Raw genomic sequence first — 15,747 nt, forward strand, 5'->3', positions numbered from 1 at the left:
GGGATATATGATCTGACTCAAAAACAACCCCCTTCAGCTTCCTTAATTTCTCTCCATCATACAAACAACAGCAGAAAGACAACTCATTTCAGAGAATTGAGAATTTAGAGTTTGGGAATTGAGAATTTGAAAGATTGTGAACTGAAGTTTGTTTTGAAAGTTTATAATACGTTGCATATAATAGTGTATATAATCGGTTCACTATTCACATGAAGGCGCGTTCCCGGGGACGCGCCTTCCATTATTTCGTCAGAGAATATGTTATCATTGCCCTATTATGTCACTCATGTCCCTCGGGACACTAGATATATCAGTACCTATTATTTCACTATTCACATGAAGGCGCGTTCCCGGGGGCGCGCCTTCCATTATTTCGTCAGAGAATATTATCATTGCCCTATTATGTCATTCATGTCCCTCGGGGACACTAGATATATCAGTACCTATTATTTCACTATTCACATGAAGGCGCGTTCCCGGGGGCGCGCCTTCCATTATTTCGTCAGAGAATATATCATTGCCCTATTATGTCATTCATTCCCTCGGGGACACTAGATATATCAGTACCTATTATTTCACTATTCCATGAAGGCGCGTTCCCGGGGGCGCGCCTTCCATTATTTCGTCAGAGAATATTATCATTGCCCTATTATGTCATTCATGTCCCTCGGGGACACTAGACATATCAGTACCTATTATTTCACTATTCACATGAAGGCGCGTTCCCGGGGGCGCGCTTCCATTATTTCGTCAGAGAATATTATCATTGCCCTATTATGTCACTCATGTCCCTCGGGGACACTAGAATATCAGTACCTATTATTCACTATTCACATGAAGGCGCGTTCCGGGACGCGCCTTCCATTATTTCGTCAGAGAATAGTTATCATTGCCCTATTGTCACTCATGTCCCCGGGGAATAACTTAAATTTAACTTCTTTTGAAAGTTTCAACAGTTAAGAATAACTTAAATTAAAACGTTGTGTGAAGTTTGAATAATTAGATAAAATGTTATGGATAAATTGAATAAATGTGAAGTGATAAGTTGATTGTGACATTGAAATTGTATGGAATGAGCATTGAAATGTGACATTGAATAAATTGCCAATTCACCCCCCTCTTGGTTGATTCCGTCGATCGATGAACTCAACATAAGTTGATTTTAATGTATACGTTTTATATATGTTGATAAATCATAGTATGGATAAATTTAATTTCAATTTAAGTATTGTGAACTATAATTGGAATATAAGTTTTAATTTCGAATACAATTGGAATATTAAGTTGAAATTTAATGTTAAATTTCGAATACTATAATTTATTTTAAATTTAAATTTGAATAATATTATTTTTATTTTTTTTTAAATTTAAATTTAAATTTCGAATAATAAATTTGTATTTTAAAAACATTTATCAAACATTTAATGTTAAATGTGAATAAAAAAATAATTAAAAATAGTATGTAACAACCATGAAACATTTAAATAACATAACCAATTACATAAAATTCTGAAATTTAATTATTTAAATAACATTAAATAACTGGATCACCGATGTCGTCTTCTCGAATGAGTTCCACATGGCGGTGGTTGCCTATTTCGGAGGATTTCTTCGTGGAACTTGTTCTTCAGTCTCCTCATCTTCACTATCATCATCAGCAGCATTTTCTTCATTTGGTGTAGATGACGCTGAAGGGGCTGAAGGGCCTGTATAAAATAACGACCCTGGAGGAGTGCTAGTAACATCCCACCGTTCCCCGGGAACTGTGGAAACTGTGGAAACATTGACATCGATGTATGTGATCCAGATGAAGATTGAGGTGTCTGCGGAGAAGCACCACCAGCCAAATAAGATGCATATGAACATATGCTGGATCATTAAACATAGTCGTATGCACCTCCATATGGTATAAAACCCTGCGGGCTAGGCATGTAACCTGGCGGGCTAGGAATGTAACCCTGCGGGCTCGGAATGTAACCTGCGAAGATGGCATATAAACTGGTGGGCTTGGCATATGAGTGAGGGCTGGGCATGTACCCCTGCGGCATCGACGAATAAGGATGTTGGTGGGACTGATGCAGAACCGGTAGCGCCTTCTCTCCGTCCACGCGTCGGGGGACGATGATATTGAGACGGTTGACGACTTTCTCGGCGCCTAGGAATGTTAACCCTCGTGCTTCCGCCGAAAGTAGAAACGGCTTCCCATTTTCATTAAACCATCCATATAGTTATCCGTAACCATATGACCAGTTTTCAGCGTAATATTGTCGATGGGCCAACAGTGTATATCGGTTCTCCCAAGCGCAATCCAATCTCTGTGTCTCACCACCCAGTTACATCTTTCTTTTATCCACTGAAACTGAAATATAAATATACAATTCAAAAATAAAAAATATTCTATTATATCTAAATTTTAAATTAAAATATTAATAATAAACAAATTTAAAAACATACCTCAGACCCAGCTTTCGTATCAATAAGTAAACGAATTTCCTCTAACCCAGTAGGTATACTTTTATGGTCCTTTCTTTTCATCGACCACCTATGAAATATAATATAAACTAAATATCACCCTATTTAATTGAAAATATTAAATTAAAATTTAGTTCGAAATTACCATTTTAATTAAAATATTAATAATTAAACAAATTAAAAACATACCTCAGACCCAGCTTTCGTATCAATAAGTAAACGAATTTCCTCTAACCCAGTAGGTATACTTTTATGGTCCTTTCTTTTCATCGACCACCTATGAAATATAATATAAACTAAATATCACCCTATTTAATTGAAAATATTTAAATTAAAATTTAGTTCGAAAATTACCTCAACAATAAGGGGAATACGTATGGTTCATTCACGATCGGCATAAGAAAGGCATGCGGAACCACGCCTGTAGAAGCAGAAGACATCCACCGATAGCAGTTTTCTTAAATTCGTCGCCCGACACATTTCTTATTCGTAGAATATATGCCCGAGCACATGCCTTTGCTTGATCCTCTGAAGCATTTTCATTTAAAACCTCAAAATTAGCTTTCAACCAAGATAAAGCTATTCTACCTCCATTAAACTCTGGCGAGCAGCTCCAAGATAATCAATGCACATTGATTGCCAATCACCATCCGCCATACCACACATCATATTTCCGTCGACGGAAGCCCCAGATGCATAGAGACATCCTCCAATGTAATTGTTGCCTCTCCACATGGAAGTGAAAAGTGTGTGTCTCGGGCCTCCACCCTCAATCATGCAGAAATTAGGACAGGTTCGAGTTTGCAACCGCCTATAATGTTGCAATATACCCAACCCAGCAGAAGCCAAATATGGCAAAATACGTTCCGGTGTCGGTATCGTGGATTTTAATAAAAGTTTCTAAAATACGATCAGCATCCAAAATAATATATATTATAAAAAGTAAAAATTAATATAAATTCATAATAACTTTAAAATAAAAATAAATTTAATATTAACATTAATTATAAAAAATATTACCATATCGCTAAAATGTCTGGAGATATGATCATATCCAATCGCAACAGCATTTCGTTTTCCATTATAACTGTAGACAAAACAATATTTACAAAAAATTATAATTTCTAAATAAATAATAATTATATAAATATTATTTTAATAAAAAAATAATTTACATAAATATATTAATATAAAAAATAATACTATTTAAAAATCTAACATAAAAAAATTATTACCACTAATAACAAATTTAAAACTCAAATAGTTGGAGAATTTGAGTTATATAAGAGGAGAAGATGATTTGGTGGTGAAGAATGAGTGAGGGTTGAGGGGTTTATATAGGGGGAGGAGGAGGGGTAGTTAGGAAAAACGGATGGGGGCATTTATGACATTTAATGGAAGGCGCGTCCCCGGGGATGCGCCTTCCACATGTGTCTGCTGATATGGCAAAGGCGCGTCCCCGGGGACGCGCCTTTCACACGTGGCATCTAACTCAGCGAAAACACGGGTAAAGCGCGTCTCCGGGGACGCGCCTTTGCCAACTCAGCAGAAAGGGTGCTAGTTTTGGAAATATTGGTCGAACGGTGTTAGAAAAATAAAATTAAAAACAAACGGTGTCAGTTATGTAATTTAGCCCCTCCCACAGGCTTCCACAGTAACCCATTTCCCATCTACATTACCAATTTACCATCCCCATTAAGAGACCTCGAGCCGCGACGATCACCGCCACCCCATGGCTGCAGCCCTTGAGTGCTGGTCCAGCCGAGCCACCACCACCACCGATGACGACATGGTCGAGCAGGTTCTCATGCGCTCCAATGACCGATCGGAGGACACCTCTTCCTCCTCATCCTCCGCTGCTTCCGCCAAGCTCGAAGCGGCATCCGCCAAGAACAAACGGTTCCAGAGGTTGAGCAGGAACGTCTCCGAGGCCATCGCATCTCTCAAGAGCTCTCTCAATCTTGACACTTCATCCCCACGTGACCAGCCTTCTACTGCTTCTTCTGTCCATCCTGCTTCCTCCAAGGCCGAGGCTAGCCGGAAAGTGGTATGGGGTACCGTTGTTCGGAACTTGACTCAGCTTTATCCTGGGAGCCAGTTGCCTGAGAAGCTTGTCTCCAATATCCGCAAGCATTATGATTCTTTGCCTCTCAGGTTCCCTTCCCTTCCCTTGCATGTTGTTCGTACTCAGTTTTTAGGTTACTCTAAAAAAGAATGCAAGAACAATCAACAGAATTCTAAACAACAGTTTCCTTTCAGCTATTTCTTCTCCCCCAATTTTTCAAGTTTTTCTAATTTTTTTCTTTGGCATCATGTTGACAGTTATGCACAAGCGGGATTTGATATGAAGAAGTATTTCTACATGTAAAATTGATAGAGCAGGCATCAGGTGATGATCAACCTGCTATATTTATTCAGCAAACATCTGATGATGAGGTAGAGGGTTCGGTGTTTAAGCTCACATTTGCTTGTAATTCTTCCTTTTCATGGTCTGCCATGTCTGGTGCCCTTGATACTTCTTCCATCTGTTGCAAGAAGATACATGTATTTGAGAAGAAAGGATTCACCCTTGGAATTATTCTCTTCTTAGTTCAAAACACCCAAGACAAGTTTTTTAAATCCCACATCAAGAATGCCCTCAAATCCGCTCTCAGGAAACCAAGACTACCACTTTGAAGCTACCGTTTGGACTTTGTGGATGTCAGGAGGAGAGTACTAAAGGGAGAGACTTTGGGGAAATTGAGGAAGACCCGATTGAGCAAACTCAAAGAAATGGGTTCGAAAATCCAAATACTAGGATTCAGCTTCCAATGCCTCTGCCCTCCTCGTTGTTTGTTGTATTGGTCAATGAATGGCGAACCGTCCAATCAGGGGCAGAAGAGATTGGGAAATGGCTATTGAACTCCGACAGTCTTGAGTTTATTGATCAGATTGCACCCAACTCTTTTAAAGGTGTCTACAAGGGTAAACGTGTTGGAATCGAAAGGCTCAAAGGATGTGACAAGGGGAATTCTTATGAGTTTGAGCTCCGAAAAGATCTCTTAGAACTCATGACATGTGGGCATAGGAACATTTTGCAATTCTATGGTGTTTGTGTTGATGAAAATAATGGTTTGTGCGTTGTTACCAAGTTGATGGAAGGTGGATCAGTCCATGATTTGATGCTGAAGAACAAGAAGCTTCAGATCAAGGATATAATGAGGATTGCTGCTGATGTAGCAGAGGGAGTCAAATTCATGAACGATCATGGCGTTGCATACAAAGACCTTAACACACAGAGGATTCTGTTAGATAATCATGGGAATGCATGCTTGGCGGACATGGGTATAGTCACTGCTTGCAAGAGTTTTAGTGAAGCAATGGAGTATGAAACTGATGGTTACCGTTGGCTTGCTCCCGAGGTTTGCATTCACCTTACTGTTCTTTGAATTAATGTCATAATGCAGCCATAACCTCATTCCCTCCCCTCGCCCGATTGCACAAAATCTATTTGCTAATGCTAGTCATAACTCATAGCCATCATGTGCAGTCGACTCCATCAATATGTGTTCTTAAGGTTCAATGTATGTCGGTATTACTGTTTATTAATCTAATCTTGCTAAAAGTCTTTATGTCACCACTTAAAACATCATTGTTTGGGCATGCGCAACATGTTTAAATGACTGTTTTTGCTTCACACTTCAATATTGTGTTTCCCTTTATTTATGCACTACTTTATACTGTTGAAGTGACACAATTACCAAATAGTCTGTGGAACCTTTTGATTTTAGCATGATTATAGTCCTTTTCCATACTCAAGGCCACTGTGTGATCACTACCTTTCCTAATTGATTCTATATATTTCAGTAACCTTTTAGTGATATCATATTTTATTGTTGGTATTTGTTTTCCTGGCATGTGTGGCACCATACGGAAGAGTTCTCTTGGTGAAAATTTGTTTCAACTTTAACTTATTGGTTCTCTTTCTATCTGCAAGTTATACCAAATTTCAATAATTAATATGTCAGATTTTATTTGCACGCACAATAATGTGTTATATCTACTTCATCCAATTTTCTTCTCGTGTTCCATTTTGTACAACTTATATTAGCTGATTATTTCTGGCCATAACATTTTTTTGAGGGCAGATCATTGCTGGGGACCCAGAGAATGTTACCGAGACATGGATGAGTAATTCCTATAGTTTTTGGTATGGTGATTTGGGAGATGGTGACAGGCGAGGCAGCCTATTCTGCTTGTTCACCGGTGCAAGCGGCAGTAGGAATAGCTTCTTGTGGCCTAAGGCCCGATATCCCCAAGGACTGCCATGACCAAGTGCTGGATTAACTGCCCAACAAAGCGTCCACAATTTTCCGAAATTTTAGCTCTGTTGTTGTGGACAAAATTACAGGTAAAATATACCAAAAAGAAGTAATTCATAAAATGTAACCCCTTCATACAAAATTCTGTTATAGGAGGCTTCTTATGATGTCTTGCTATAAAATGCATGAATATAATTTTTAGAAGTTCCTACAGAAGAAAAGAAGATTACTCTAAATGCTATCTCAACCTAAGTACATCTTTCATTCACCTTTTCAAATTAATATTTTTCCATTGAGCACCCAAAGAAGAAATGAAAGGAAAAAGGACATGTCATTACTGATACCATGGAGCATTTATGTGGGACTTGTGGAGTGGTGGGAAATGGGAATATTTAAATAAGTTTGCATAATGTTTGATATGTTGCTTGTTGCAAACGGCTATGAGTAATTGATTGAAAATGGGGAAAAAGCAGGGGGGGGGGGAAAGGATCTTCTTAGACCTTTTTGTCTACAGTTAGAGGGACCCAAAGGTGGTATGTCTTGTTTGTCTCAGAAAAGATGAGAATTCATCAACCAAATGCCGCATTGTTTTCCACCTATTGGAAAACTATTAGTATATGATCTCCACTTGGGAATTTGGCTTTATTACATGTACCAATGATTTCAGATGTTTAATCATAAGAATATGAAAAAGAAAGAAAAAGGATTTGCACGTTGAAGCGAGTCACTGTGTGCTGGTTAGTAAGGGTCGCATTGATCATGATGGATGTTGAGAATTCGTGAACACCCTCTATTTGTTCAATTTGGTTATCTTCCTCAATGAAAGCCTATTCCAATGTCAAAACCACCATTATGGACTCCATCTTTGACTGCGTTCAAAGGGATACATTTTGAATCAACTACACCTCTATCCTCTTGTTAACTTCAGTTTCAATTATCTGATAAGGCTTTGGAAGATTCATCCTTACCCTTATGTCTTTGCCAAAGAATTCCTAAACTTGGGAATTTATTTAGCATGGAGCCGCCCTTCGAGGAGGATCTTATTCCAATCAAGGATGGACATAGGAGGTGAATTTCTAAAATTTTAGGAGGGGACACCCACATTATTCATTTATAGCCCAATGATATTGCAGAGACATCGTGATCTAACAATGAACCAATGGAATTAACAAGACACGAGCAACCTACTCTGACATGAACCCCCATGGACCAGCACCCAATAATCCAGATGGTACAGAGGAACATTTAAGGGGCCATCACCCTCAATGTAATAAGTAATACACAAAGAACCAATAAGTGAGTTAAAATTTGCGTCAGTAATATGGTAAAGCCTGAACAAAAAACGCCCTCTCCTAAAATTTGTGATAAAGATTCCATAAATCGGGTGCCATACATTCTCTAGAGTAGCTCTCATTTACTACTCTAGATGCGAGGAACGAACTCACAAAACAATTTAAATAGTAGACACTCGGATCTGTTATCCCCAAATCGATTTGTACCACCTCGTCTTCACCGTTATCTGAGGTCAAACCCGCTACATTGCTTAGACATCCGACAGGTTAAAAACTTGGTAAAAACTCAGAAAAAAACATGTTACGATAATAGGAAAAAAGTTAATTTAGTATCCGAGTAAGAATATGAGTTACAATTACATTAATTTAATTATACATACAAAATGCAGGATGAAACAGGCTTCCTAGTCCTAGCACTCCTAAGAGATCTGTATCTATCTGTATCTTCTTATTTATTCATTCATTATTGCAATTAAGTCGACAGCATACTGCAACTATATTATATAATTATCATCAACTTATAAACTATGCAACGAAATATGAATAGGTATGCCTTATTAGTTTTCTTTGATTAATTTGTTGATGAAAGTTCAGGTCAAGATCCACATGAAGATTGTTGACCAAGTGGTGAGAGCAAGAGCTGCAATCAGGTATGTCCACAGGAAGAGGACTGAACACTCCTCTTGACCCACACCAAACAGCTGGGTTATGGTCCCTGCAAATGACATTTATTCATTATTGTTTCTTTTTATTTTCTGCAAATGCAAAATGAGGGCTCAGGTGATCACTGACCAATATTGGAGGCAGGTGGAGAGCAAACTGAATCATCAAGACGTAGCGGAACAAAGGGTCGGACGATAGGAGCCCGAGATTCCCGGCGGCTTTTACGACCCAAATGCCGATAACCGGGAGTATAACGTATCTGACAAACACCACGCCTATGATTATGAGGGTTTATTAACGATGATCGTATTCCGTCTACCAAGTTGGCTCCTATTATCAGGGTGATACAAGGGATTGTTGCATCTGCAGTGCACATATTTTTCCTTCTTTGTTAATTACCCTTTCCTTCTTACAATAATAGGAACAAATTAAGAGGAGAAGAGAGTGTACCCTAGAAGTTTTGTGGAGTCTTGAATCACCCGTAGGGGAGCCCCTGCACCTATTACAAGCTTTCTCAACGGAGTAGTCGCTCCGAAAATGAATCCAATATCTGACATACACATTAGATTCAAGTCTTTTGTATGATAGATGGATACAACTTACCTACTTTATGACATATCCAAATCTACGTTCTAAACTAATGATCATAATGATAAAAAAAACATTTGATTGAATATAATACTAAATTTTTTGAATTAGGAGTCCCGTAGAAACTTACTGCACCAAGGTTGGGGGGAGACATTAGCTCTTTCAAAATCTGATGAAAAAAGCCCAACACTTCAACCCACAACGATGCCTTCCCTTTTTGCTTTGGGCTACTCACATTCTGCAATAACAGTTGGTTTCAAAGGCCAATACCCAACACCCAAGATGGTTTAATGAAATCAGTAATTGCTTTAATTATTCATATAAAAGTGCAGGCTACCCACTCCTGCTTCTTTCTCCGGATCTTCAACGCCCTTTGTTGCCACCGTCGTTATACCAACTTCAACTTCAACTTCAATTTCACTTCCTCCTTTCAGAAGCCGGGTCCTCCACCGTGGCATCCGACTCGTTGTTCGGTTCAGCGAATTCCTCAGCTGCTTTGAGTTTCATAGCCGAAGTTTTTACCATTTGGTAACTGATAGTCCATACGTAGAAACCACCAATCTACATTAATTAAAAGCTATTAATAAGTAATCACGTAGTAATCTGCCCATAAAGCTTGAAATAAACAGTATTGATTTACCGCCAAGGAGAAAGATGCATAGGAAAGTCCAACTGAGTTGCAAACACTACGGTTCCCAAAAGGGCTTCCATCTTCATTGCAGATTGCTGGGACAACTATAAGGAGAAGGTTTCCCATGTTACCAGATGAACATGTAGCGATGATAAGACCTTCTAGATGGGGTTTCGGTCTCAGAATCTTAACCACAATCCATCCAACGATTCCTCCCACCAGATAGGTTATCCCAACGTTTACAGGCATGAACCACCTGTGAGTCCAGGTTCAAACACATTGAAAACCAAAGTCCCCATGCATGTATCTCTATATATATACTTGTGTATGTATGTATGTTACCATGAAATGATATCTTGGAGCGTGACAGTCTTGGCGAGACTTGCGAACATGAGCGAGGGGGTAAACACAACGAACACAAGCTGCATTTTAATTACACGACATATGTAACATCACCAACATATTACAGACAGAATTATGGATGAAAATAGTTAAAAACTGAACATCACCTTATTCAAGTATCTGCGGGTATCTTCAGGGAGAAGTTTACAGTAATCAGTTGCCATGAAAGCACCCAACAAACTGATTATAAGTACCTGTAAAATAGGCATGCAAGCCACCTCGAACAGTGTCCAGAAACCCATGTTATTTTTTACCTTAATTTGTTTATATGTAAATGAGAGTGAGTGAAAGTGTGAGACAGAAAATGTATTGGGTGCAGGCTCCCTACGCTGATGGTTGATGACTGAGGCTAAAACAACAAAGAAGATGAATAAATCCCATTATGATAAAGGGAAGGAGGATGCAGTGTTATTTTTACGCTGTTTGATTTGATAGTGCTAGTGTTGGCTAATGGAGAAGGAAATTGGGGTTAAGTAAAAGACATGGAGGAAATATCGATGAAGGTCACCAGTGACCGTGACTTACTTCACCCTTCTATTTTGTCTGTCTTTGAGTTTGCTTTGTGTAAATTATGTTGTTTGCTTTGATACAAGTTACAGTACAGTGATTATTCGGTACTATTATGGAATGAATGATGGCAACCGGCAACAACCGTAATAATTAGGCTGGACCAAATTCAGTCTCGTTTTCTTGATTGAGATGGAGATTCCCGGTTCGACCAACTTGCTACATATTCTCCTATTAGATTGTGTTCAGAAGTTGATATTATCCTTTTAAATATATATATTCTTTGATTAAAAATAATAATATCAACTTATAACTCGGTAAACGACAAAATTAAAAATAAAAAAGTAGATAAAGTAAGAACTACCACATTATTTAATACATTTTGTGTAATTTTATTAATTCTAAATCATAGAATTTATAAAACACAATCCTAACATCCTAAATTTTAAATTTTAGCCACCCATATTATTTAAAAATAAATAAATTTTAAATTAATGATAAACTCTAAACAGAACACACGGGATTAAAAAGGATAATCTTATGTAGTTAAAGGTTATAACATCTATGTATAGCATAGTTTTCATGGAGTAATACAGTAAAAAAATCTTTCTTTACTTCTGCCTATGTATATGTACATAAAAGGTATTCACCCTATAAGATAGAATCATCTCTGAAAATAATATATATTTGCACTCATCAAGCTATAATAGATAACGACTCGATCTTTTAAATTTTGTATTTTAAATTGTAGATTTATCTCATAATTTGAGTACTACATATACACCTTAGGATTAAATTGTTGAAAAGTGCAAGTAGCATTTAATGAAATGCCAACGTGAAGTCGCCATCTACTTTCACTAAATTAGCTTCTATTATATTAACCATATATGATCTTTATCTTTACATAACAAACTTTTGAACATTTTTTCACTTATATGTATATACTCATCACATCCATTTTAGTTTATTGTTAGACTTACTATAATCAATCATTGATGGGCTTTTTTCTGATTATATCGAGTTAATTGTATCGTACATCTTTAAATTATAATATTCATTTTATATTTATTTTTAAATTTCTGAACATTTCAATTGTATCTCTAAATTATGATTCTCGTTCTAAATTGATCTCTAAATTTTTAGATGTTCAAAATTCATCACCAAACTATGGCTCTCATTCTAATTTAGTCCCTGTATGTTTGAACTTTCCAATAGCACCCTTCAAAAACATATAAAAGTTTGGAGATGAAATTAGGATATTCAAAAGTTTGGAGATCAATATAGAATAAGAGCCATGATTTGAAGATGAACTTAAAAAGTTCAAAAATTTGGGATCAATTTAGAATGAAAGACCAGCGCTGCTGTATGGATCAGAATGTTGGGCAATCAATAAGGATCATGTAAGGAGGATGGAGGCCGCAGTAATGAGAATGCTTCGATGAGCATATGGTAGGACTCTATGGGATATGACACCAAACTCTGTTATTAGGATGTCCTTGGGGGTGGTGTCTGTATCCAAAAAATTGAGGGATGGAAGACTACGGTGGTTTGGGCATGTCTTTAGGCGATAACCATCGGATGCGGTTAGGAGGGTAGAGTCGATTACAGTGAACGGTGCCAGAAGGAGAGGACGACCAAGGCGGAAGTGGGAAGACTGCTTGAGATCTGATTTGAAGGATCTAGCCCTTACTGAGGACATGACTTCTGATAGGAAAGTATGGAGACTTAAAACCAAGGTAGTCGAGTAGTGCGGGTCACATCCATAGGGTGTATCATCTCTATCTTCTTTTAATGCCCTTGTAGTAATTTCCATGACTTATACTTTTTTTACGTTTTTGTCATTATAATTTATGAAGGCTTAGAACTAGGGTAGCAGAGTAGTGTTGCCTTAGTTTAGGTTTTAACCCTTTTGACTTTATTTCTTCTCGTAGCTTGTTATCGTTGACTACTGTGTATCCTTATCTTCATGTTTCCTCTTTTTAAATTTAGTCGGGTCTTATGTTTCTGTCTATATGCAGAGATTTTTACGCATAGATTTATTTGCAGGGATTACTTCCCATTACATACGCGCATATGAAGACTGCATATGAAGACTGTTCAACTATGTATTTATTTATTTATACATGCATTGCATTTTATCTTTATTTTTAATTTTTTGACTGCCAGAGGTCTTCCACAGAAGCTGCTCTCAACCTGGCGTTGGGGGCAGCCTACTACCCTACCTCCCCTTATCTCGTTATATATAGGAATAGGGTTTTGTTGTTGTTGTTGTTGTTAGAATGAAAGACGTAGTTTAGGGATACAATTGAAATATCCAAAAAAACTTATGAATAATTTAAAATGAGAGTGATAGTCTGAAGACATATAATGAAATTAACTCATTATTTATGTTAGTATGTTAGTTTTTGTTATAAGTACGGGTGTAAATGTACCAAACTTTGAATGATAAGATCGTATTTGTGTTTATTTATTTATTTATTTTTGAAGGTGTTCGTGTTTGTTCGTGTTTGTTCGTTTAGCATTCACGCGCATGTTCATTTATATGTTCACGAACATGTTCATCTGTAAGTTAAAATGGTAAAATTACTCCAGTGGTGCTTAAACTTTTTAAGCTTCATAATTTAAACTCCAAATATCATCGTATGTTCAATTTAGTCCCTACATTCACTAATATTTAAAATATAAAAATAAAAAGTAAACAAGCTTATAAATTAGATATTAAACGAGTTTGTTCATGAACATAAACTAACGAGTCGATAAATGAGTTTGTTTGTAAACATAAATGAACCGAACCCACCTATGTTCGTGTTTGTTTATTTATTAAATGAACTTAAAAATTTTGTTCATACTCAGTTATTTAGGTCAGCAAACAAATATAAACAAATATTATACAAACAGTTGATCAAATATTATATTCATTTATCCTCCTTGTTAGGAGTTACTTTTTGTTACAGATTCAGCGGTATTGCTAAAACTCTCCGTTTGTTCATTTGTAAATATCAAGCTTGAATAAATAAGACCCATTCTCTCCATTTCTTTATTTACTTTGTTCATGGTTGACAGCATGGACAACTGTATTAATATTGCCACAATGGATGACTGGTGTTGAAGAAAGACTTACACCCAACTCAACAACTTTGACGGGGAAAATTATTTTGTCTAAGATTATAGCTCAAACTGTATTACACGTGTACATTTGATTAAAGATAGACAAAAGATTTATATTAAAAAATAAGAACTTATAAAATTTTAGAGGGCAAAACTGGCCAAATAATGATTTAGTGATTGTTTAATTCCCAAAAAAATCCAGTTTATTTATTATTTCCCGAAATGGGGTGAAATGTACAGTGCTTCAAGTGGTTCTTTGGATATCTCGGCGTTTTTAGGGTTAATTTTTCCATGCTTGATTTCTCGGTGTCTTTGGGGTTATGACACTATGGGAATGCTCGGCGTCTTCAAGCAATTGGACTGTGGGATCTCTCGGCGTCTTCTGCATGCTACAAGGAATGCCAAGGTGGATCTCTCGGCGTCTTCACCTGTCGTCTGGCGGGAATCTCTGCATGACTCTCTGAATCGTGCATGCATTCTGGGGGCCTGGACTCTTCATCTCTGCATGACTCTCTGCATGCATGCAGAGTTGATTTAACAGTTGAATACAATAATAATAGGAGTGCTCGGCGTCTTTAGTTAATAGGGTTACAGGGGCGTTCGATTTCCCGGCGTCTTAAGCTATACATGGAGAATATTTGGTTGCAGGTGGTCATGAAATCTTGGCGTCTTCTTCTTCCTCCGAGATTCGTTCTGCATACGTCTGTATTCTTTGTGGCCGAAGCGTGAGATTCGTCTGAAGCGTGAGATTCGTCTGAAGCGTGAGATTTGTTGTATGCTTTGAGACTAATAATTTACTCGAAGTCTTCAATTGCAGGATGATATTATAAAAAAATGTCAATAATTGGTGCACCGACTTGTTATAAAATAGGGGTGGGTATTGTATTTCATTGCATGCAGTTGGTTTTAACTTACAGAAGCAAGTGAGGAATTTTTTTTTGCATTAGATTCAATTGGAGCTGCTGCTTGAAGTGATATTGGAGATTTTTATTGGTTCGGTAATTTTTCGAGCTTTGGTTTAACGTCGTTCAAAAACACGTAAGTTCTTTCTCGTTTCCCATGCGAACTCTGTTTTTTTCGTGTTGAAAGAATGCTCATATATGTTAGGAGAATGATACATTTAAATTTTGTTAATGAGACCATAGTAATGTAATTTAGAGTACTAATGTTAATTTAAATTAGAAAATGTAAGTTTGATGATTAGGTATACAGAAAATTTAAGTTTGAGTATTATTGTTAATTTAAATTTTCGTGTAATTTTTAGTTGTATTTTTATATAATAATTATTAGAATTTTATTTTGATTTAGTGGGAAAAAATTCCCATTATGTAATCCTGACATTTTTACCGTAATAATAATGTATTTAAGTATTATTTTTATAAAACAATTGTTAACATAATTTATATTTATTATTTATAGTTTTGTAAATAATTAATTTTCATTACATTATTAATGTAATTTATTCTGAATATCTATATTTTTACGTGTAGAGAAAATGAGCAACAAATTTTTCACGATTGTCCATTACAATGGACATATGATGGAAAATGAGGTCGGAGTTATTTTTCAGTCTGAAATACCTATAAATATGATGTTTAAAAGGGACATCACATTTGCAGAGATCAAGGAGAGGATAGAAAGAAAAAATACGTGCTAAAGTTGATGGTTTGAGGTACAGATTTATGGTATGTCCCAATCCGGTCAGGTGCTGCAGTACCACTTGAAGAAGACGATGATATTATAACTATGGTTGAATTACATGACTCAACAAATATTCCAATTA

At 36.7% G+C, this 15,747-nt stretch overlaps 2 pseudogenes; one reads left to right on the top strand and one right to left on the bottom strand.

Annotated features, from left to right (window-relative positions):
• Positions 1-4,116: 4,116 nt before the first annotated feature.
• LOC120183819 lies at positions 4,117-6,810 on the top strand (annotated as a pseudogene).
• Positions 6,811-8,407: 1,597 nt separating this feature from the next.
• Positions 8,408-10,767, bottom strand: LOC120183823 (annotated as a pseudogene).
• Between the last annotated feature and the right edge of the window lie 4,980 nt (positions 10,768-15,747).

The sequence above is a fragment of the Hibiscus syriacus genome, unplaced genomic scaffold, assembly GCF_006381635.1.
Source record: "Hibiscus syriacus cultivar Baekdansim isolate YM2019G1 unplaced genomic scaffold, ASM638163v2 tig00112813_pilon, whole genome shotgun sequence".
Taxonomy (NCBI): Eukaryota; Viridiplantae; Streptophyta; class Magnoliopsida; order Malvales; family Malvaceae; genus Hibiscus; species Hibiscus syriacus.